Below are 25,396 nucleotides of genomic sequence, written 5' to 3'. Positions count from 1 at the left end.
GGAAAGAACCAGTAGTCTCAACCCAGTCACTACTCCTAGGGCTATGCAGGGCTAGTAGGGCCTAGGTTCCTGTGTATGAGTATTCATACCTTCAGGGGATACTCATACTGTTAGGAGATAGGGCTAGGTTAGGGTGTCTGTTAGGGGTGACCATTCCCTTTTCCCTAGCCACTGGACGCCTAGTCCTGAGTATAACCTTTTCTGTTTCCCTCCCCTCCCTGTTATCCGTGACATTAGGTGTGCTGCTGGGCTGTCAGAATCTTGGTTTCTTAAGTGGGGGCAAGCATACCGTTCAATTTCAGCTGGCAGTCTGTCTTTTTTATGGGGTAAACTTCTAAAAATCCAAAAGTCCAGATCAGGCACACCATGCACATAAGCTAGTCATTTTACTTATTAAGAAGCATTTCTGACGTGGATCATTGCTTCCAATTAGGTTTTATTACATAGTGGGCAGGAAGTTCAGTTCTATGAGCTGAACAGTGAATTTTTTAGCAACATACCTTGCAGGACTTGCCCTGTTTTGCATCCTCCTCCTGCTAAATCAGTCAAAGTGCCTGTTCTGCCTTTTCTGTTTCCTCATTATCCCATCACAGTGCTGGAATATGTCAGCCAAGTATACATCTACAGCACACTTTTTGTCACTTTAGTAATGCAATTTCCATCATTATAATTCTAAAATACCCTAGTCTGCAACCATACTTGTCACATGAGCAAAATGTCAGTGGTACTGGAAAATACAAGATAATCCCCATGTAAGTGACTCTCAAAATATTGTTTTCAGTATTATATTAATACATTATTTTAATTAAAAACATTTATATGCATTTAGGTAATTTCTGCTGTGCTGTACCACTGTAATGTATTTTGTTACATAATAGTTTCAATCTGATTGCAAATAATGAGATTTGTGGTATGGGGTTCATATATGTATGTGCTCTGAATGCTATCCCATTTCGTTCTGTAATAAAAAAAATTGAAAGACTGTTCTTTAACGCTATTAGATTTTAGTTTCAACCTCACCTAAATGTACTATTGTGTTATCCCCAAGGTGAATTTCCTGTGATATTTTTTGCAAGCGTTGGATCCAGTTTAGAATTTAATTTTTTTTTCTTTGTGATCACATATTATACCAAAATAGGTAAAAATAAATACATTGGGAACTTATAATTCGGTTTAATGTTAAAATCTAAATTTTAGGCAAAAAGATTTGTGTGATAACGTGATGCTTACTGCAATATGGAACACAGAATTTGCCACACAGACAAAGCACGATAATCACTGTTCATTGTCACAACTATCCCAAAAGTGTACAAGTTGATTTGAATTCATGTTGTATGCTTTTCACAGGAGGCACGGTTATTTTCCCATTCAGATTAGAGTCAAAATGTCTCCTAATAGTCCAAGCCTATGCCCCCGCCCATGAAGATATACATATACATCAACACTCCTGACATATGTATCCTGGGAGGCTGTGCACTTATCGCTGGGGCAAACAAGACAAAAAAGGAGGGGTTTTACTCTTTTTTTTCTTTTTTAAAAGGGTTTTTAACCCCTTACCAAAAAAAGAAGGTATAAAAGGGTTGTTTACCCTTTTACGTAAGGTAAACATTTTAGTTTAGGTCCACTTTAAGATAATGCAGCAGTGTGATACAAACTGCACTTTAAGCACCCTAAACTTAAAAAAAAATGTGGTAGAAGTAAAATCAAACCTCATTCTCACATCTCCCATTACAATAAACAGTGGAATACATATACCAAAACCAGTGATAACGGTGAAAGCTGGCAAAGGGTTTCTTGCAGTGTCTGCCCCCAGCCCTTCTATTTGGACTGAGAAGAAGGGTACTGTCACAGATCTCTGCAAGACCAGGGGATCTGTGCCTCCTTCAGTGTCACCCACCTTATACTCCCCTGCTGACAGCACCAGCTCTGCTAAGGCATCACCTCCTCAGCTCACTTCCTGGTCTAGGTCATGTGACTCCCAGTCAGCTGCTCCACTACCTCAGAGGACAAGAGTGTTTCACAGACGCGCTCCCCCTGCTGGTGGAGGTGTGAACACCACCAACCTCTAGTCTCCAGGACCGCCTCTGGTGGTAGGATAGGATGCAGCAGGTCACATGGCTCCATCAATCACATGACCTGCCCTTAAAAGAAAGTGATTGGCAACAGTAAGTTGCCTAAACAAGGAGTTCTTTAGCTCTGCTTCCAGGTTCCTGTTGCTTCTTTCTTTCTTTTCTGACTACTTCTGATCGCTGCCTGCCCTGACCTTTGTCTTGACCCTGACTACTCCTGATTGCTGCCTGCCCTGACCTCTGGCTTCCCTGACTACTCTCAGCTCCTCATTCTGGTACCATGTCTTGTTTCTGCCGTCAGCAATCACCTGCCTCTGCATGCATGGGGGCCTAAACCTGGCAGTTGACCGCAGCGCAACACCCTCAACTCTGGTGAAGTCCAGGCAGCTGCTTATACTCTGCATCCTGTGCACGTCTCTACCAACTGAGCTGGTCACACACAGGATCCACCATCCTGCCTTGCAGCTACCGTGACAGGTACTTAGTGATCACATGACAATGAAAAAAAAGTATTCACAGTAATTTTCTTATACATGTAAATATAGCCACATGCTAAATGATTCTAAATGCTAAAGTGAAAGTATAAATGAATTTTGTGAATTTTTTGGCATTCACATATACTTTTAGAACAATTTAGATGGACGGTGTCATCCAACCCTAACACATGAAAGTGTAGCTACTTCAAGCGTCAGTAATCTGATGCTGGCTGCAATTTCTGAAATGCTTGTGCTTTTGATCATATAATGATATCATGCTGTAGAACAGCTAAAACAAACATTTAATATCCCACGCTATATAGTAAATTAGTCTAGAAATATAGCATAACAAAATTTCACCCTTTTCATGCGTCACTGGCTTTAAAAACAGTAAAAAAAATATAGTAATCTAAAAAGAAAAAAATTTGAAAAGAAGAAAAAAAGCAGAAGAATGAAAACGTCTTTAAAGGTGCTATGTCCATTTGATCACAGCTATACAAAAACCAGGTAGCCACAATCTCCTTTGGTGGAACCTCTTTAGTGGTTGTTCTATTATAATTGTGTTTATCATTAGTAAACAAGCTGCCTGGCAACTGCCCAGGAAAAGCTTATTGTCAATTTCACCATCAGTGATTCAAGTAGTTAAAGGTAAACAAAAACAAAAATGTTATATCAGATTGTTAATAAAGCTTGTTCTAAAACTGTATTTTGCTAAAATAAATTGTGTAGAAAGTTGTTTGGAAATCCAGCAAGGGGGCTACAAAAGGTTCAGACAGGAAGCTGTAAAATTATGGCCAGCCCTAGTAGGGGTGTAGTCCTAAAAAAAGAAGAGGGACCACAGTACTATCTATGGCAAGTGCGCATGCGCATCATTGTTATGTAAGCGTGCCTGTCCCTCTACACCCCTGCCAATATGTCATTCAAAGGGGAAGAAACTTCCCCCTGAGGGACGTCATGATACCAAAACCCGCCCACTATCCCATGCAGGTCTCAGCCTGCGATGGGAGAGTGAGTGGGTTGTGTTCAGAGAGAAATATTCTCTGTGGCTCTGACCTGTGCACCCCCCCAGCGGAGTCCTTCACCTGAGCCCTCGGAGGGGGGGCTGGCCAGAGCTGCAGACCACCCAAAAATTCTTTGCAAAATAGGTGTGGGCATGCGTGGCAATTCCCGAAAAAAGTGAGGGCACAGCGTTCCCACCGTGCTCCCTCCCCTACTACAACCCTAAGCCCTGGTAATATTAACACTTACAAACAAAAACAAAAAATACTGCAGATGTGTGAGGCGATGAACTTGGCACATTTCCTGTAATCAGTTTCTGTGGAGTCATCAGCAACAACTGGATGACTCTCAACTGGTAGATTCACATCCTGTGCCATTGTGTGCTTACAGTTAAGATTATGCGTCATGGCACAGGCTATGTTGAGGCAATAAACACTGGTGGGAGCATAGATTTAGATATAATAATTAGGGGGATGAAAGCCACCATATTTATAATTTACATACCCCACTCTACATAACTTCATGTTGTGCTCTCTGCTGCTGTCAAAAGCCTGATGTCTGAGGTGTCACCAATCAGGGAAAGATCTCTATCCTGCAAAACAAAATTGAATTTGAACATATTAGATAAAGAATATGTTTGTTGAAAGCTACTTACCCACTGTCTGGCATAACAACATGTGTCCTTCCCTTTACAAACCCAGCCTGTGAGGAATGTTAAATCCTACAAAAATAAGGCATGTAGGTTTTACCACCTTGTCATGTTTCATAATAACGCATTTGTGGACAGACACTCTGGGTAACAACATGCTAATCAGCAGGATCATTATGTCTTATTTGTTTTAAACTGATTCCCTTGAGGTTTTTTACCAGCTGTATTTCACAGCTTGTGCTACCAGGCAGAATTTAACAAAATGAAAAGTGTACTTAACAGATGTTTTCTGAATTTTTCAGCCACATTTCCTAACTTTTGCCTTGTACTTAATTTGCATTGTCTTTTCACAATTCAAGTCAATGGTCTTATTATTAAATATACCACAGAGAAATTGGTGATTGAAGTATGACAACAAGTCCCACAAAAAATAAAAATTGCACATTTAAATCCATCGATTGCCAATATCAAAACACAATGCAAAACTCCTCTGAATATTCCAATAAAAACAGGGGACATTGTCCACAACTTTTACCCCTTTATCTTTTTTTTTTTTTTTTTATCAAAATCTGAATAACAAAATATAATCCTTGAATTCTTGCTATAAACAAACAGAAGCCAGCTGGTAATATTTTGTGATTATTGTCATTTAAAACATGCTGTTGCTATTTATTAAATTATTATTATTGAATCATTTCTTGCACTTTATGTCCCCTGTGACCAGTGCCAGCTGGCTTCTTTGTGTTTCTGTACATTCAGTTCATACAAGCAAAGACAGACTTCATATCAACCGTAACAGAAGAAAACAAAATGTATTGCTCAATGGCCTTTAGAGGCTGCATTAGGTTGAAACCCTGCATATTTGTAGAAATAAATGTATGAATCTAAGATGCAGAGTGTATCATTGTATATCAATAGTGACAGTGAAGGCTTTTCTAAACATGAACAGTTGAAGTTCTGACTTGACTGTTGAAGTATTGATTTACATGACCTTCCAAATTTAAGTTTTTACTCAAACTGAAGAATATTTTAAATCAAAATGCAGATGGAATGATATGGAACTCTCTGGTGGGATGGTGAACCCTGCGTGTCACTAGTCTGCTTTGCTGGAGGGTAAGCAAGGCTCAGAGTTTAAATCACCAACTTCCATCTTCTCTAGTCTTACAGAGCTCTAATAAACCAGGCCCCATACGTGATGCACAGTAAGTGTGGTCATACAATTTTATTTTATTTGTTTTTTTGAAGTTTGGTTGATAATACTTTAATTTTGTATTTAAAAATGTTTTGCTAAATGACTAAATGATGAATAAACAAATGTATTTTGAATATTTATTTTGTAAGCTATCATTTTTAAGCATTGAATGTTTTATTTTTAACTTGAATTTACTGGCTTCTTTGTTCTGCTAAAAAATGTATGAACTTGAGTACCTGTAGTTTTTTTTTTAAGACAAGCTGTTTGCAGATCTACTGCATGATTATTTTGAAAAAGTCTCTTCTTTTGAAAAGTGATACAAAAAAGAGAATCTTACATGTTTTATTCAAGAATCCAACCAATGATTTGTCTCATTAAATTATTCAGTGATATTTAATTAAAATTTCACTGTTTCTGTACTATTTTCAAGCTCTTGGGATAGGTTATCTATATTATACTTTCCTAATCCAATATTCTGTAATGTAAAGAAAACAATACAAAATCAAATCATTATTAGTAGCTCTGTTGCCGTCACTCCATCTCAACTGAAATGCTGCCAATGTAGCATGTTCAAGCCTCGTAATAACTAAGATATTATCTGGTTCTTTATTGTATATATTAGGGGATAGAATGAAGTATGACTTGATGCCATGTGTGTTATTTCTTGACTGTAAAGTATACTGTAATAATGCTTGCAGATGAATACTTTTAAGCACTGTAATGTAAAAACTTTTTTAACTGGGACAAGCTCATGGTACACTTTTTCTTTCTCAAACTGATTTAGAATGGATTCTACTAATTAGGTAATTATGGTATATAATTGTGTTGAGAAGTGTACACTGTAGCAAATACACTACAAATAATAAACATTATACAGAAATATATTAAAGTTGTGACCCTGTACCATAAAATTTAATCTGATATTCTCCCAAAAACACAGCAATAACTTTGTAATAAAAAGATGCCACATAAAATGTTTAAATGCCACATATACCATTCAGCCCAAGCAATTACATGTTGCTCTAAAAGCTCTAATCTAAAATCATTAAAGATTGAGTCATCTAGAATTACATATTGCTTTTCAGATCAATAGACTTCATTATCAATCTTCTTATTAAGTGGATAATTCATGACCCCACTAATTCAATGTGAAACCCAGTGTCAGATACATACATAACAAAATGATGCATTTCTCTACTTGCGGGTTCAATGTGCTGCAATCCTTTAAAAAGCTGTACCAGCAATATGACATAAAGACTATTCTGTACAATCAAGAATAAACAACATATGCTGTATTTAAAGGCAAGTTTGATATCCAAATGACAAAAATTCTAATGAAACTGGGTATTTAATTAAATCCAGTTAGTAGAAACTGGTTTATGAGAAAAGTTTAATCATATGGTTGAATGGACATATTTAGTCAATTTTTATTTCATATCTGAACAGGCAGTCTTTGAGCAGAATGAAAAATATATATGTACTTTTTTTTTACTTATCTTGTTCTGAAATAAATATCTAGACTTGTACAGTTATATCTGAAAGGAAAGAGGAGACATTAAGACTGCAGATATGAAGTGTATGACCTTGACAGCTGCCTTTTGTAGTTACAGCTTGTGCATGCAGATTTTCATGTTGTATCTTGCAGACATAAATGTAGTGTCCAAAAGGAGAAGGAAACAAATATCTACTGTTTCTGAGAAGCCTGTTGCGCTTTCTGGATAACAGATATTTTTTATTGAAATAAAGGAGAAATAAAATGTTGTCAACTATTAAAATGGGAAACATTGGGCCTGATTTATAAAAGCTCTCCAAGACTGGAGAGGATAGACTATCATGGGAAAATCTGAGTGATCCAGCAAACCTCTGGTCCAGGGTTTAAAACATTTGCCAACTAAGAGCAATTTTTTTTTAGAAATCTAATCTAGGTTTGCTAGATCACCTAGGTTTGCCCATGATAGTATATCTTCTCCACTCCTGGACAGCTTTGATATTCAGACCCATTGTGTTCCAGTTAGATTTATCTTTAGGCACAATGGGTCTTTTCTTACTGGACAATGAAATGGCTTCTCCCTGTACAATACGTGTGTCAATAAAACATAAACATGCTGCTTTTAATAGAAGTGATTCTAGCATATAAATGTTGATTTGGCTAACCATTGTTGTTCACTGCTAACACTGTAAAAAAATCCATCCCTGATTCCAGTATATGTCTGCGTTTTGCTTAATCTGTACATTGACCTTTGCATTCCCCAAAAATGAGATAATCACATCTTGATCGAATCACATCACAATGCACTTATCCTGTATTCTTAGCTCCACCCAAGGTACATGCAGATTCACAGTTTTCAGCTGACTTTGCTATGAGCTGCACTTGGCACAACCTGATGTTAGAATCAATACAGGTTAGTTTTATAAAAAAGGAAAATGTGTCAATTCAATAGAAAATATATAAATGTAAATGTAAACTTGTGCCTCGAGCTTGTGTCTATTTGGCATTTGACATACACAATTCAATGATAGGTGCATTTGTTCTGCCAGCGACCTCCTTTGAACTGTATTTGACCAACTTCAACAATTTTTCTTTCACATGCCTATCACCTTCTGTTGGAGTGCAAGGCTTATTTGAAGCAAGCTGCAACTCATAAACACAGACCTTAAACGACATAATGATTATTTTGTAACCCCATTATTTACCAATAAGATATTGTCTTAGTAGAAGGTGTGATACACATACACAGGGGTACATTGCCCAACAAATACTTGCCAAGACTAAACAGAATTCTTTCAGGAGGTTATTCTAGGCTGTTGTCTCCAAATAATTTCAAGAGTAGTAAATAGGGAAAGCCCTTATTTATTTTTTTTATTTGTCTGTTTCCTTCGTCATTTGACTATAGTTACCAACACCAGAGAAATTTGCCAAAGAGAACGCTTGTTCTGATGAGAATTGTCTATAGGAAAGGTTTTCCTTTGACAAAAAAAGGAAAATCAATCTAATGGGTCTAAGAAACCAAAACCTTGAATTTCATTCAAAACTTATATATTAAAAGTTTGTCCTTAGTTACAAATTAAGCATTATGTTGGCCACACAGAAAAACTGTATAGCAATGTTAGAAAACAATACTTTTTGCCAAAGAAACAAACACTGTTTTTGGGGTCCATATGCCTTTGCTGGTAGAATTTTTTGCCTGGATGAGTGCCCCAATGGTTAAGATTGAATGTGTAACCTTCAGCGTCCTGGGATATAAACGTCATGTATCCCAGGGGGCTGTGGGCTGCTCATTATGCCCATGGGCTTTCCTGGAATGCAAGGTGCGTTGCCTACATTTTTGTCTGCGCAGTGCAAAATTGGGAAGAAGAAAGTGAGAAATTGGGAAGAAAATGGTAGCATCTGGTGTCCAGTCCTTACTGGGAAGAAAAAGGAGGGTAAGATGGCACAGAACCGACTGGACCAGGGTCACAGAGGGAACAACTGCTTTCATGGTACTTGTTGCAAGATTGGGGTCCTGCTACTAAAAGTAAAGCAAGCTAAAGCTGCATACAAAATAATTAGGACAATGGCTTTATTTCATACCCAACTGTGTAGAGTCCAGCATGTCTGGGGAAAACTTGACTGGTATAAAGCACGATAAGGCAAGGCAGTTTCTGCTCACATTAGCAATGACTATTCTTAAGGCAAACGTATTATTACCACCCTCCAACTAGCACAATCATATTTGTTTTCATCCCTGCCACTTCTGTTGATCAGCTGAGAATCGGGAATGAAGAAAATTCCTAGCTACTGTACTTCTCAGTATGGAAGAACATGTAGGTTAGTCCCCTCCGTGTCAAACTTGAAGTAGAACTAAAGTTCCAGGTAATGTCACTTCTATAATTTACCATGCTTGCCTGCCTGATTGCTATCTTCTGAAAAATGCTACACTTAGCATATTATGCTAGGATGATATCTTTTATCGTGGCATCACCCAGGGCCACCAGGACTGAATGAATTCTGGTGCAAATTTGCGAGAATTACATCAGCTAAGCACAGAAAATTAGGATGGCTAAACATTGGAACCAGGAACAACAGAAGAAAGAAGATGGCGGTGGCTGCAACAAAGCATGAACAGGTCTGGTGTATTTGAAAAATTGCGATCAAGCAGGTTAACCCTTTTTTATTGCATGAGCCTTCTGCAATGAAAAAGCTGCCTAGTCACATTTTGTTTAACTTTGCTGTCTAGTTGATGACTAGAGCTATGGGGTGCAAAGAAAACTCTGTTTTGAGGAGTTAGGGTAATCTGTTATTATTGTCATTATCATTTTAAGATTTATTTATTAACATCAACATATTTTGGGTGTATGTTTGCTGTTTTGTCATGTGTGTAGGTTTACAGAAACCTGAATAAACTTGTGAATTCAAAAAAAGTTGGAATGTCCCATGAATATGGCTACCAATAAAAGAAAAAAGTATGTATGCATCAGAGAGGAACCTACACATACATTCTTTAAACATTTAGCTCCTATGCCAATGTACATGTTAAGGAATATAAGTCTTAGTTAAAAAAAGCACATTCTAATTAAGTATGCTATGATCTAATGGGCCTGATTTATTAAAACTCTCAGGCCTCAAGACTGAAGAGGATACACTTTCATCAGTAAACCTGGGTGATCCAGCAAATCTGGAATGGATTTCTTAAAAGTCATTTGATATTTGTTAGCAAATGTTTTCAGTCCTGGACCAGATCCATTTCAGATTTGCTTGTCACCTAGCTTCACTGGTGAAAATATATCCTTTTGCCTTGGAGTGCTTTAATAAATTAGACCGAATGAGAGAGATTCTCCTAATAAAACCCCAAATTCTATACTTACCTTCAATTTAAACTGTTCATTGCAGTACCTCCTCTTCACTACAAAATGTCCTCAACCTTCCAGAAAAGGCTATAAATGCAAGGCTTATGGCCTTGCCAGTAAGTGTATCACCCTGCACTCACAGCATATTGATACTGTCGCATTAGCAGTACTTTATGCATAATCCACTGCTAAGTGAGGACCTAACAAGAAGAGGGCCCGGGCACTGTTTGGGAGCATAAACATGGGGGTGGGGAAACATTAAATTACTGGTTTTCTAGGCAGTAACTTTCATTACAACATACATTCCGCATCCTACCCTTTTCCTTTATGAGGCATATATATGAAGTATACTTTATAAAACTGAAAGAAAGGAAAATATAAGTGTTGCCCATTGCATTAAACTTTTTGTTACGTAATTGAAACAGACATCCTATTGCATGCTATGTTTAACACACATTTTCTTTTATTCAGTGAATTCATTTAGAACTTGTAATTTAATAAATCAATCTAATCTAACAAACAATAAATCTGACTGTAGCCCTGGAGCAGCACTCTTTCCTACAGCTTTAATGGTTGACTAAACAGTATGAGTAGTGCAGTACACATTTGAACTTCTGATGAGAGCTGAGCAAAGAATCTAAATGAAAACTTGATACTAGAATTCCTTAAAGGGGAATTCAAACTTTATAACTAAAAATTTCAAAAAAGGAAGCTCTTTATTGTACAAGTGACATGCCATGTCTCTTGTCTCTTCTGCAATAAGCCAAACTCACCTTCCTGTTTGCAATTTCCTGGTGAATGGATGTGTGCAGCTCAGTTGTCAGAATTGAAAGAACTCCCATGCAGGAGTTATGTCATTTTGGCTTGGCAAATGAAGATGTCTGTAGACAAGAGCCCTCGAGGGGGGAGGGGGGGACATTCAGCACCATGTGCCTTATTTATTAAAGCTCTCCAAGGCTGGAGGGAATACACTTTCATCAGTGAAGCTGGGTGATCCAGCAAACCTGGAATGGATTTCTTAAAAGTAATTTGCTATTTGTTAGCAATAGTTTTGATTCCTGGGCCAGATCCATTTCAGGCTTGCTGGGTCACCCAGGGTCACACATATTATTAGTATAAATATTAAACATGATTTATACAGCGCCAACATATTACGAACCTTTGTACATTAAATAGGGGTTGACACAGGTCAACACAGTGACACAGGTGGAGGAAAGGACCCTGCCCCGAAGAGCTTACAATCTAGGATGTCTGCATATCAGATTTGCCAATCTTTCAGACACTTGCTGTAGAAAAAAAGTCGAATCCAGCAATAGCTAAATGTAATTTCTGGTTTCTTGGTGATGGTGACAACAGTGGCCTGTGATTGTGCAATATGCATCTGCTTATGCTACAGACATGATATTGGAAATGACTTTTGAAGTTACTAAGACTTGTTAAATCCTAAACTGGGGCTTTATAGTGTTTAAATTGTTCTCAGAAAGCTGCACCTAGCTTGTTAAATGCTTTGATGAATGTAGCACCTTTCAGATTTAACATTTACAAGCTAGGATTAAACAATACACGTGTGTTAATGCATAGGCAAAGAAAAGCACAAAGCTAAAGAACACCCTCTTCCTTAATAAAATAGTATGAAGTCTGTTGGCAGAAGTAGATATTTGTGTCTTGTGGTACAGGAGCCAAGTCAGTATACAGTGTACAGACTGATTTCCTTATGGTAAAGATCACTGAATACAATGGGTGCCCACAATGGCTAGCATGGATGCATATTCCTTGTCCTATGCCCCTTGATGAAAGTTGCACGTTTATTATGAAAAGACCAAATGGAAGCACAGTTTAGATATTTGTGCCTTGTGAGTCTGTCTCGTTGGTGATCTATTCCTGATCAGAAGAACCTTATGATTAGTAACATCTTCTGACAGATAGTCTTGTATTGTGTATTCTATGGTGATACAGAAATATCTGACAAGCTTTACATGCCTGTAAAATGAGGAACTGTTAAACAAAAACATTAAAAAAAGAATTGTGCCTATCTTCAACAAACCCCCACCCTAACATAAAATCCTGACAGCTGTCTACATAGCAGGCTGGGAGGGTTTTTAGGTTGGTTGAGGTTGGAGACCTAAGGATTGTGCTTTTCCTATACTGTCCTAACTAGTCCATGCCATTTCTTTTCTTACCCTGTTTTTCCCATATTCACCTATGAACAAATTTCATCTAATGGTAGTATCATATCATATGTTTTTAAATTGTGAATACTTTATATTACTAATTGTCCTATTTATGACTATGCATGTAGATAATGTTGCCAATGTTTGCACAATGTTCATATATTATTCCCCCATTTGACATTGTATATAACATGTGTAGCACATAAAGTATATATAAATTTATATAAATATTTAGGTTTTTTTATGTTCTTTATTCCTCAGAGCTGTTGCTGCTGGTCCAAAACACTGCATAACATGTTTGGACATAGCTGGACCCTGCAAAAGTAAATATTAGTTAAAAAAATACTGACTTTTTAAAAAATGTTAATTGTGTGTGGTGTGTTTATTTCTAGGTTTCAGTTACTCTTCCTGGGAATATACCCCTGTACTTAATACCTTGGGTAAAGGGGTGGATATCTGGGGCTCTATTAAAGAGGAATTTCAGGTTGTAACTAATTTAATTCCTACAGTTTTTTGAAGCACGGGTCATAGGAATGAGGCTTCCCTGCCCTAAATAAACTACACACGCATTGGTCCCCTCCTTTACAAGCCAGCCAGTGAGTCCTATTATGGCCAGGAAGTAAGAGGCTTGCTGCCCCCTTTTTTTAGCCCAGCCAGGTTTTATGCCTGGATAAAGTTTTGAAAGGGGCACACAATTTTTAATTGTGTTTGTTTTTTAAAGAGGTTTATGTTTAATAAAAAATACCACGAACTTCTTTTCAAACATATTTCATTAGGAAAATACAATAACCCTTTGTTGCTAAAATCTCACTTTGGCTTGTAACAACCTAAACATTTGGTATCAGGATACTTTTGCCACGCTATGCTCTCCAGCTATGTTTGCCCACTAAATTTACCAGAGAGTTTGAAAATAAAAACTAGTTTATTTTAATATCATTCAACCTATCAAGATTACATTTGTTGAGATTTATCCAGTGAATGTCAGACATATAAATTCACCTATTCTTTTCCTTAATTCACTGGAGAACTAACTGGAGTACATTCTCCAGTGAATCTTTAGGAGATACATCACTAATAAACTGAAATCTGACTAAATGGGTTTGTTAGCTTTATGTGTGTATGGTACAAGTTTATCAGAATTTTACAAATAATTAGTAACTATGTTACTATGTCAAGAGAAATGTCAACTATGTCAAGAGAAATAATTTGTGGCCTAAGATAAAAAAACAAGATATTCAATTAGATTCAAATAATAATTTACAGTTTACAAATATTGAAGTACTTACTACATGATAAATAAAAATGACAAATCCATGGGCTTTTCTTTTTTATTCCAATCACGTCTCTTTACTTTGTTGGAGCCATAATGCTGTAAATCTAATCTTTGGCTTCCTGTCACTTGGTCCTTAATATCCTATTTTTACAGTTCAGTGAGGTATTATTTCTTTATACTAATCTGTATTCTATAGACTAGGATAGAAAGCAAAAAGACAAATGTTCTACTCGTGTGAATTTTTCACTTTAATTCATGAATGTTTTTGTTTTGTTTTTTACAGGGAAAGAAGATTAAATTCTATAGATCACTTAACTTTATCAACACAAAACTGCTAAGTATGATTTTTTTAAACCAAAATAAACTTATTTTACTGTTTATAACATATTTGTACTTAAACCTAAATCCTTTTATCTTGGCTATGTTAATTTAGGAAATTTGAAAAAAACGTACAACTTTTTAAAGTAGTCACAATTTACTTTCCAAATGAGCAGCTGATGTAGATCTATCAAATAACTGACCACCAGCCAGCTTTCAGATTGGAGAAGACATGTATCAGCAAGTTAAAGAGTATTCATTTTTTCACTACTGCAGGAGACAAGTCTTATGGCTTTGATATGATTTGTAATTGAAAACAAAAGGTTTCTCAGCATGCTAGAGAAATAACCCGATGAAAAGAGACAAATGTTACTGAACTAGCTTTAAATTGTGAAAGTAAAAGAAAAGTAAAGCTTTTGCCCATAGTAACTGGTCAAACTCAAAATAAAGCTAATATTTTAGGACACATATATTTTAGTATGCATGTCCTGTGTACTATGAGGTTTACACACCTGCTTGCATTAAATATATAGCCTAAGCCTAACAGTAAGGAGAATGTTAAGTATTTTAGGAAAATAAGTATTAAAATATTCCCACTGTAAGCATTTGAAAATTCAGGATGCCTACTTGTCACAGAAAACAACATCCGTCTCCATTTCTCTTTCACTACAGTTCTAGTTTAAGGTTGATCCAAACTCAGAAGGTATTTTTAGGCCATACCCCCCTATCTGCTACAAAGAAAGGAAAAAAGAAGCTGACAAATACCTTATACTTGGACAATTCCCTCCGGGTCCATCAAGCTAATGATTCCCCACTACTTATAACCCAATGCCAAAACTAAGGAACCGAAAAATGGCATTGATTAGTTGCCTATCCCTATCAGTTTCACTTTTTTAGCCATAGCTTTAGTTCTATGAACAGGCAGTGTGGTATGTGGAATAAAAGAACATGTGTACAGATGTCTGTTAGGTCACCTTTATTATGGCAAGCATGCAGAAGACTCAGAGTACGTTCACACCTACAGTAATAAATGCAGGCATTATTGTTCTTGGACACAGGTGGTATTTATATAGTTGTGATTGCTTATGCCCCATAGCTCTGGGGGGTGGGAGGTTTGGGGTTCATACCAGCATAGCTCCCAACTGTCCCAATTTCACCACCTCAGTAGCGCTTTCCAGATGTCATCATGGTGTCCCAGGGAAGCTTTGCAATTTCATGGCCACAAATAATGTAATTCCAACAGCTACCACTAGATGGCATCAATACTCACACAGTACAATTGCAGTTACATAGTTAGGTTGAAAAAAGTGAAGTTCAACCACTAAGGAAATAAACATATCCCAGATATGAAACCCTATGGACATAATTGATCCAGAGGAAGGCAAAAAAAACCCTGGTACAATTTGCAGGGGAATACAAATCCTTCCTGATTCCATGGGGTAATTGGATGTTCCCTGGATCAACAGTCCCTGTTATCAGTTAAAGCGGAACCAACCCGAAAACAAAAAAATTACAATTACCTTTAATCCTGCAGATCCTTCGATGGAGCTGGTGCTTCCTGCAATCCGGTCCTGCATCGTCCTGGAATTCCTCTTCGTCCCGGCACTGAGGAAGCATCGGGCCCTGCCATCTTCAGTCCCCTTTCTTCCTCAGTCTTCTTGGCACGTCACCCGATCTCGCACTGCGTAGGTGTGAGATCGGGTGATGTAGCCCACTGCAAGGCAGGAAAAAAAGAGAGCCGATACCACTGCGCTGGCGTGAGATTGGCATCTCCTTCCCTTAATAGAAAAAATGCCCCTTCTGCGCATGTCTGAGAGTGGGGCATGCGCAGAAGGAACACCCAGACCAACCCAGGATGCGTGATGTAGGTATCACGGGAGGCTCTGCGCTCCCATTCAGGGGAGGTGTTGCACTTAAAAAAATAAATGCCATTTTCCCCTTACATTTAAGGGTTGTCTACCCTTTTACGGAAAGTGAAAATCTTGAGTTTAGGTATGCTTTACCCTTAGTTAAAGTTCCCTGGGTGGCCACTGCTTTTCTGCCCAGTACTGTCATCTCATGGGGAACCCCAAAACAAGGAGTTTGGAGACCTTTTAAGTTTTTAACCGCCACCTCTGACATTGTCCCTTTTTGCCACTTGGATATGCACCAGTTCAGCCAGCACAGCATCGTCAATTCCTTTGGCCATCTTGTCTCAAAGTGTGCATGAGGGAAAGTAAGACGGTTAGTTCCTGTCTCAAGGATTTCTAAGTTTCAGGGTTATAATTCAAGGTTCAATTCAAATATATGGAGGCAGCAAGGCACCAAAACAAATTCCTTTTAATGGAAACAATTTTTCTGCAATGCCTAAAATGCCTTGCAAAACCGCAGGTGTGAACATAGTCTAAGCCTAGTTCTTATATTTTTGTTCTCTAGGTCATGCCATCATTAGCATATCTTTATTGTTGTTTAGATCAGGAGAGGTTTGTCTTCTTCAGTCAGAGTTTTACACACCTATATTATTAAATTGTTGCAAACATGATAGGGTGGTGTGACCATATTTATAGGGTATTTTGCATACATTATGCCTACAAATTTTAAAATTAATTTTTAACCTGTGCAAAGAAATCAGTACATATAACAACAAATAAAGTAAACTATGCATGAAACAATGACTGTATATTCAAGTCACTTGATGCTGCCAAGTCTCTGAGGGGAGGTAAGAGTATCTCTGCTTTACCAAGATGTAAGTATATAAAAATCACCTGTAATACTGTATATGATAATGTCAAGTACTCAATATTACCCACTCATGTTGCCAGCTACACTACACAACAAAGCTATACACAAAATCAAACTTCTTAAACTGTTGTTTACTTGATTCAGCAAATCCCTTCTCCCTACTTAAAATGTTGGCAAATTGGAAGCACAAAAACGTGTCATTTATATTTAAGGTCATGGTGCTAGGTGAAAGGTTTTCTGCTAGTAAGGCCTTAGCTATTCGCAGGATAAAGGCCTTACACCAAATATTTGGAGTTTAAATGAACTGTAAAGCAGAACTGGTGCCAATTTTAGGAAAGTTAAAATAAATAGCCAATTAGAAGATAAAATGTGCTGCAATATTCAGCTACCCATCATTCTTTTATAACCCTTTCCAGTAACAGATGTGCACAGTGCTGTTCTGTTTTTTGGAGAGGGGAAGAGGGATGAGCAAGTAGGACCTCCAAAGGAATGTACAGTGAATGTTCATGACCAGGGTAGCTCGGACCTTCTAGCCCATCCTTTATCACCCCATCAGAGCCTCCACCTCCCCCAGCCCCCCCACCTGCTTACCCACCACTCCCCCAACATTAAATACCCAAACATCAATCTTGGATTTAAATTGACTGGCAAGCAGCCGTTTATTTAACCACTATTAAATAAATTAACAAACAAATATCCAATAAAAAATAAATGACAAATAAATACATTTTACACTTTTGAAATGCAAGCATACATTAACATAACATAACACACCATTATTAATATTATTATCAATAAACTGGGATTATATAACAGCAACATATTACATTGAACATAACCTAATTAACCACCACCCTAATTCCCCCTCTTTTAATAGTACATAACCATAAGCCCAATATCCATAGTTTTATCAAACTCCAAACTCCCATAAAGGGGAGACCCCACCAAAGAGGATCCCCCCTGCCAAAATCCACCACTTTACCACGCACTGGATCCTTGTCTTCCAAGACCCCAACCCCTGAAACCTTACACCTGAGCGCTACCTCCACACTTGCCGAGCTTGTTGGATTCCAGCATGCCAATTAGTCTACCTTCATTCCAGGCCGCCAAAATGACCCACTGCAATATTCACCATACTCCGAGCTGTGTTGAACCGTTCCATTAAGCAGGCACCCGTCCAAAATGGTCCTGGCCACTGTAACTGACCAGATCGCAACACCAGGTCACTCCAGCCGCCACCTCGAAAACCAGCTTAACAGCACCATACATGTCCTACTTGGAACATTACCCAAATCATGGCCCACCCTGGCATAAAGCCCTACCATGCCAAGGGGCCGCTCACCTGCCACAAACTTGATGTAGCCCACACATGATGTAGCACTACCCAAAATGGTCCTGACCACTGACAATAAGGAAGAACAAAGCATACCATCCCACTGTACCAACACAAGGAAGTAACAGAGCATACCCGTACCCAAAACCATCCTGCAAAGATCAATAACGTATACTATACACTATTACACATTACTGATACCAGGGAGTAATCGAATATACCATCCCTCTGTACCGACACCTGGGGGAAATGGTTTATACCATCACCACAGCACTGACACCAGGGAGTAATAGGGTATACCATCCCAATTTACTGACACCTAGGAGAAATAGCATAAACCATCTCACTGCGCTGACACCAGGGAATATTAGGCTATACCATCCTACTTTACTGACACCCAGGAGAAATCGCGTAAAGCATCCCACTGTACCAACACCAGTGAGAAACAGTGTATTCTATCCCACAGCACTGAACCAGGTAGTAATAGAGTATACCATCCCACGGTAATGACACCAGGGAGTAAGAGTATACCATCCCACTGTACCAACACCTGGGAAAAATAGTGTATACTATCCCACAGCACTGACACTAGGGAGTAACAGCAAATATCATCCCACCGAACTGACACCTGGGAGAAAAAGTGTATACCAACCCACAGCACTGACATAAGGGAGTAAAAGTATACCACCCCCCAGTACTGACAACTAGGAGAAACAGTGTATACCCAACCCACAGTACTGACACCAAGGAGTAATACAGCCTACAGCATACCATCCCCCAATCCTGACAACTTGAAGAAACAGTGTACAACATCCCACATTACCAACACCCAGGAGTAACAGCAAATACCATACCCACAGTACTGAGACTAGGGAGTAATAACGAATCCCAGCTCACTGTACTGACACCAGCGAGTAAAAGAGTACACCTTCCAACGGCACTGACCCCAGGGAGTAATAGCAAATACCATCCGCCGTACTGACACCTGGGAGAAAAAGCGTATACCATTCCACAACAGTAACACCAGGAAGTAATAGCAAATACCATCCCACAGCAATGACACATGGGAGAATTAGTGTATACCATCTCACAGTACTGGCACCAGGGAGCAATAGCAAACACCGTCTCACCATAGCGACACCCTAGAGAAACAGTGTATGCCATCCCACATTACTGACACCTGAGGGAAATAGAGTATACCATCCCACAGTACTGATACCAGGGAGTAATAATGCATACCGTCCTCAGTGTTGCCACCGGGGAGAAATAGAGTCGATGGTCCCCCATTACTAACGCAGCCACACCCCCATACCTCCGTTAAGCCCCTCCCCCACATTTTAACCATAACAAAATAAAAAAAAGGCACAAACAATGTTCAGGCTGCTATTCCCCAATAATCACACCAAAATCCCAACTGTGTGTAACCCAATAATGTGCGATAAATTCCCAGATACCCCCATTGCTCACGCCGCTCTACCCCCCTGAACTCCTCCCCCAATTACAATGCTTCAGTGGTGACAGTGCAAAAAATTGTCCCCATACCCACCTTTCCTGATCTTCTCGCGGTCATTTCCTGCCAGTGCATCCCCCCAAAAGCCACCCGGTGGACCCCCCCACACGCCGAAGAACTACCAACAGCAGAGTCCCACCCACCTAAACACCACCCCCCCACCCATCCTCTTCCCCTACTATCCCCAGGAGCCTTCAGTACCCCTTTTCAACTCCCCCACCCGCAGCTCCCCTTGGCCTCACAACAACTCCTGAAAAACCTGCCCAGCCTAAACTACCGACCCTCCTCCCCCCCAGCACCCCCAAAAATTCTGACTGAACCTATCCCCCCTCTCTAAGAATAATTCCCCCACACACTTACCTGGCAGCCCCGATCCTCTGGGGCCTGCCAGCTCTCCTTGTGGACAACAACCACTACCAGCAAGCTTCTACGACCGGGAAGCTCCGTGTATAGCAGACCTGGCCTTGTCATTGCTAGGGATTCCATCTGATATGGCCAGGCACTCCCCAACATCACTTTTGGTCCGTCTGCCGTCACTTCTGGTCCGACTGACGTCACTTCCGGTTCCGGAATTTCTCCACGGCCTGAATGAAAAGGAGCATTTCCCAGGTCCTGACCGTGCCCGAGAGGCAGCAGCATGCATTACCACCACCACCGAGCTCCAGTCAGTCCGCTCGGTGGTCCATCAGGCGAGTCCCAGGCTTCAGGTAAGGCCTAGGAATCCCAAGCCTTTTCATAAGTAGCTCAGGGGCTGCGCCCACTGTCAGCCAAAGCCCCTAGCATGCCCCGGTTCGACCCAGCTGGCTGGTCAGAAGGGACCACTGAGAGAGTCCCCAGGACTGTGCAGACCCCTGAAAAAGTATCAGGGCTCAGCCACATTAGAGGCCCCTACCTCCCAGGGCACAGCCCTTCTATGATAGCTGAGGGGGGTTCAGAAGCCCCCCTACCTACACCATTTCAACCAGGTTTCATTACATGAAGCCGCTGCCAGCCTTAGCTGGTCCATGAGGCCCCTCTCCCTACCTAAATACCGATGAATCTTTTTTTCTTCCAAAAGAGGGCCTCTCACTTCTGTCCTACCCCTTTTAACTTGTCCAATGCTTAATCCCCTCCTACCTCACTCTCTACACTAGCACAGCCCCTCCTAGCTTTACTTCATTTTTTAACCCTAACACCCCTGGGCTAGGCCTAGCACTTAGTCATGTACCTAATTTCTTATGGCTACAGACCTCTCTTGATCAGATATTTATCAATCCACTGTCAGGAGACATTTGTACATATGTCTGATTTTTGCCCCAGAAGAGCATGTACATTGGTCTTAGACGACAATCATCTTATGTGTGTACAAAGCTTTAGAAGGACTAATAAACCAGCCATTACCTATTTTTTATTGGCGTGAGAGTGGGTGACATAAGAAGAAGCCAGAAGAAGATGGAGGTGCCCACTGTCCTATCCATGTTGGAAGGAAGAAGGGACATGTGGGACCTACTGGACTCAGAGGGATCAACATCTTCACACCTGTAAATGTTTATTTTTTTTTTTGAATGGAAAGTTCCACTTTAATTATTGTATTAGAACCCCAGCCAATGCTTTTTGTCGTTGGAAAATTTAGATTTTGAATGTGCAATTCAGTGTACATTGTACAAAAGCTTGCAGTCTGGTAGGTAAGTTTGTTTATTTGCAGAAAGATATATAGATATATATATATATATAACTATACAAAGATATAACCCATCCTTTCTGCAACGAAGAGCCAGCCATTTTTTTTTTTCACTTTAATGATTACAGAACTGCATTCTTTTATTCCGGCAGGCTGTATAGCAAGCAAATGATCACAGCAAATGTTTCACGTCAAACCGCATTCCATGACACTTGTTCCAGTGTTTCCTAAAACCTATCTGTCCTATTTCCACCCTGACACTTTCTCTGTACTTGGAATGGGAGCAAGGCGGTGCCACCATGAAGCGTCAGAACTTGCAGCAATGAATGGGTGTCACCAAGAAAAACAAAACAAATCACCAGCTTCCTATATCAGATTGTATTTTCATGACAACTGTGCCTAATTTTCATCTTTAATCAGATTGTCAGACTCAAATCGCCATGACATAAATGTATCACTGTAAATTGTTCCTGCTACAACTTTAAAGCAGAACAATAACTTGTATCTAGCTGTAGATCATTCCTGCCATTAAAACTGTCACACTTGCATTGAGCACAATATATAGCATTGTGTGAGCTGAGTGGAATGCATTAGATCACATAACACAGCCTACTGTATGACAGTCTTGCTTCTAGTGACATTAGAAATCAGACTGAGACAGCTAGGTGTGGATTCAGGATTTACAATCTCCTCCTACTTGCTAAGTAAACTTTAAAAGCCATTACAGCAATTCAGCTTCCTAAACTTTTGTGTTGTGTTTAATGCAGGCTGGTTGGGAGGAGCCCTGCCCCAGCACAAGTTTCATTGTAACCAGTTTGATAACTTTGCTGTGTCAAGCTGTACATGTTTTTAGTCTCTACATTCTATAAAGCAGATTGTATTTAATGTCCATTATAGAAGTCAATGTTTAATGGAGTAACCTTGCATCAGAATTATATTATATGAAGCTGCAGCCAGGAATGAATGGATGTTTTAACCTTTAAATACAGTGAGTAAACAAAAAGTCACTTTTTATGCTGTGTCCTTGATTATGTGACATTTTCTGTATTTCAGATAAAAGCTTTGTTGGGAAATTGATTGCATAGAATAATATGCTATATGTGCGTATATATATATATATATATATATATATATATAAATATATATATACACACAATGGATCAATAGAAATGTTTGTTGCTTATCCTTCAAGTGTGTTTTTATTGCTTTGTTTGGAGTGCATCTGTTAAGAGATAAGAACTGCATGTACAATACAGGGTAATATGTGCATTGTTCCCCCACACAGTTCTGAATGGAAATATTAAAGTGATTTAATTAATTTGTAATCCCAAAAAATAGAAATCACCTGTTGCTTTCCATGCAGAGCATTACCATTCAGCAAAGCTGCTATAATGAATTGCATGGTTCTTTGTAGACGGAATGATTGGATGAATCTTTGCAGAATTGATGAGCCTGTATGAATACATTTAGTGACTCAAAAAAATGTTCAATTCACGGATTTGCCTATTTTTTACGGATCAATTTTCTCATTACTTTCCATTAGTGTGTAGATTCAATTTTGACTTGGTGAATAATTATCTGCAGGGTCTTGTAGAAGAATTGCCTATATCTCTTGACCTACTGATTTATTCTGACAGATTTTGATGAAAGTAACCTATGTGTGTATATATATATATATATATATATATATATATATATATATATGTGTGTTTTTAATTAAAAATGCCTTTTAGGTCTGATTTTTAGCTTTAACTTTGGGTTGAGAGGTCAGTAAAAATCCGACAAGTGCTGCCCTATGAACTATGTGGTCTAATAATGGTTATATGTTTTTTTTTTTGTTTTTTTTTTTACTGCTGGCTTTAAACTGAAATAAAAATGATTACATTTATGAATGAGAATGATATGGCAAACCCTCATCTGTCCTAAAATAACCCAATACATCCATACATCCATGCTGGGTGTCAGAATGATGAGCAGAGGGGGATCAGGGAACATTCTCTGATCTACCCTGTGATCCATAAACCCAAAAGTTCTCAAAGCAGAACCAAACCGTGTTACTCTTCTGTCCTTGTGCCGCCATCTTTTTTGGTAGATGATATTTGACTTTCTGGACAGACCAGGATGACATAACTCCTGCGCAGACACATTGAATATTAATTTATTCCCAGTACACGCAGTTCTGCCTAGTTTCTGAGTATACTGGGACTTAAAAGTCTCACCTTGTAGACATATTGTAGGTGAGACACTTCATATCCCCATAATGTGAACCTATCACACTACATTTACTATCAGCTAAAGTGCTTGTTAGTATTATAATATACTATGTGGGCAAATCTTGTTTGACATTAAAATAAAAAAGACCTACCATCATTGTATTGAATAGGTCCCCTGCTTTCACAAAATGTAAAATTTTGACATACTTTTATGTAGAAATCCATCCAAAATAATCCACAATTGGTCTGACAGTGAAAGGACCCACTATATTTGTATAAATATTGTATATTTATACTTTTCTTCCACACTTATATGAATTATATAGATCAGGCTGTCCAGCAAAATTGATAGTTAACAAAGGTTTGGGCAAATCATTATTCTGCCAAGTTTGCTTATATTTGTCAACTTTAATTCATGTGTTTTTTCCAAAACCAAGCTTGGTAGTATTTACAGTAACTGATTTTGAAGTGTTTATTGGAGTTATGATTAAATGGGTTTGTTATTGGCCTTCCTTATATTTGCCTTACCTGTACTTCTGCACAAGATAATTCCTTCCAAATACCCTGTACTTCTAGGTATGAGGGATTACATGACTTGTTCTCCTCTGACAGTGCCTAAGACTAGTAGCCAATCGATAAACCGGTGAACTGCCAGTTGACAGGGAATTGATATTACTGCTTTCCTATGTGGCTCACAGAGCTGATTTTAGCATTGTCTTTGTTATGGAGATTTGGGAGAAGACAGAAAAGGTAATTATAGGGGGGCAGAGAAACTGTTATAACTGGAAACTAAAGAATAAACAGCGTTGTCACCCCATTGAAGGAAGTTAAACATGTACTGGCGGTATTAAAACCTAGTATAAATGTTAGAGAGTGAAAAACAATAAATGATGATTTTTTTTCTAACCCTGCATCATATATGTCTTTTTTTTTCCTTTTTTACATTTTTATATCACAGAGAACTCATATGAAAAAAACAGGTAAATGTCTGAAGATAATAAATTAGCTTACAGAACCAACTCTTAAAGGCCTTTAGTCTAACGCAGGTGTCCCCAAACATTGGATCTACAACTGGTTCCTGGATAGGCTGAACCGGCCCTAGCCATCCTTGTCAATCAGATTTATTTTATTGCAGAAGGGACATTGATCTGCCCAGTTGCCAGTTTTTATTTATTTATTTATTTTTTATTTAGTTTTGCTCTTAGATAAAATCTCACGATCAGAGGTATTTCATTTAGGAGGCATTCTAAATGTTTTCTTTTACTTTGCAATGTGTAATTAAGCCGTGAGAAAGCTGGAATCTGGTTGTTAACCTGAGCCTCCTTTTTATATGAGGTTGATGACATTTCTTTAGTGTCAGTTCATTTCACTTATTTAGAAAGAACCTAAAGTCAGAGTTCACCTTTTCATCTGTCGTTGACCTAATCATGCAGAATTAAACCCGCAGTAAAACATAATGCAATATACTAAAGACCTTATGATAGATTTGGTTTTCTTGCCTGTCGGAAACGCCTATATTCTCCCCTTTAGTTTCCCTATAATGCAATAGAGAAATGGAAACCTGAATTTGAGGTTTATTGCCAGAGCATATACTGCTTGACAAACTTTGGAGCTCAAAGTCCTCCTGGTTACTGTACAAGAAGCCTATGTAGAATCAAGCACAGAGATTAGGGAAGAAGAGTGTGAATTCCTTTTAGTGCTGATCTGTGTAATTTATGGTCAGTCATATGAGAGACATACATACGATGACACACAGCTTCCCTTTTTTATGCTTGTCTTAGTCTAGCAATATGAAAAATGAAAAAAAGGATGTAAATTGTAAATAGTGATATGTACTATAAAAGTGTTTGTATTACTCTTTAACATATGCAGAATGCAGGAACATTTTATCAGGCAAAGCATCAGCTCTTCTTGTAATATAAATAATAACATATATTGTTGATTGATTATAAATGAGTGTATGTATATAAATATATATATATATA

At 38.6% G+C, this 25,396-nt stretch overlaps 1 protein-coding gene across 3 annotated transcripts in view; it reads left to right on the top strand.

Moving 5' to 3' along the window:
- The first annotated feature begins 21,993 nt into the window (after window positions 1-21,993).
- The window catches only part of ATP10B (ATPase phospholipid transporting 10B (putative)), a 239,451-nt gene continuing 236,048 nt past the window's right edge, over window positions 21,994-25,396 (top strand). For all 3 annotated transcript variants that reach the window (XM_072400705.1, XM_072400704.1, XM_072400703.1), the window contains exon 1: window positions 21,994-22,186. The gene's annotated coding sequence lies outside the window, so the exon portion shown is untranslated. The remainder of the gene's footprint in view (window positions 22,187-25,396) is intronic.

Source organism: Pyxicephalus adspersus, chromosome 2 (genome assembly GCF_032062135.1).
Source record: "Pyxicephalus adspersus chromosome 2, UCB_Pads_2.0, whole genome shotgun sequence".
Lineage (NCBI taxonomy): Eukaryota > Metazoa > Chordata > Amphibia > Anura > Pyxicephalidae > Pyxicephalus > Pyxicephalus adspersus.
This window is presented reverse-complemented; position numbering and strand designations above follow the sequence as displayed.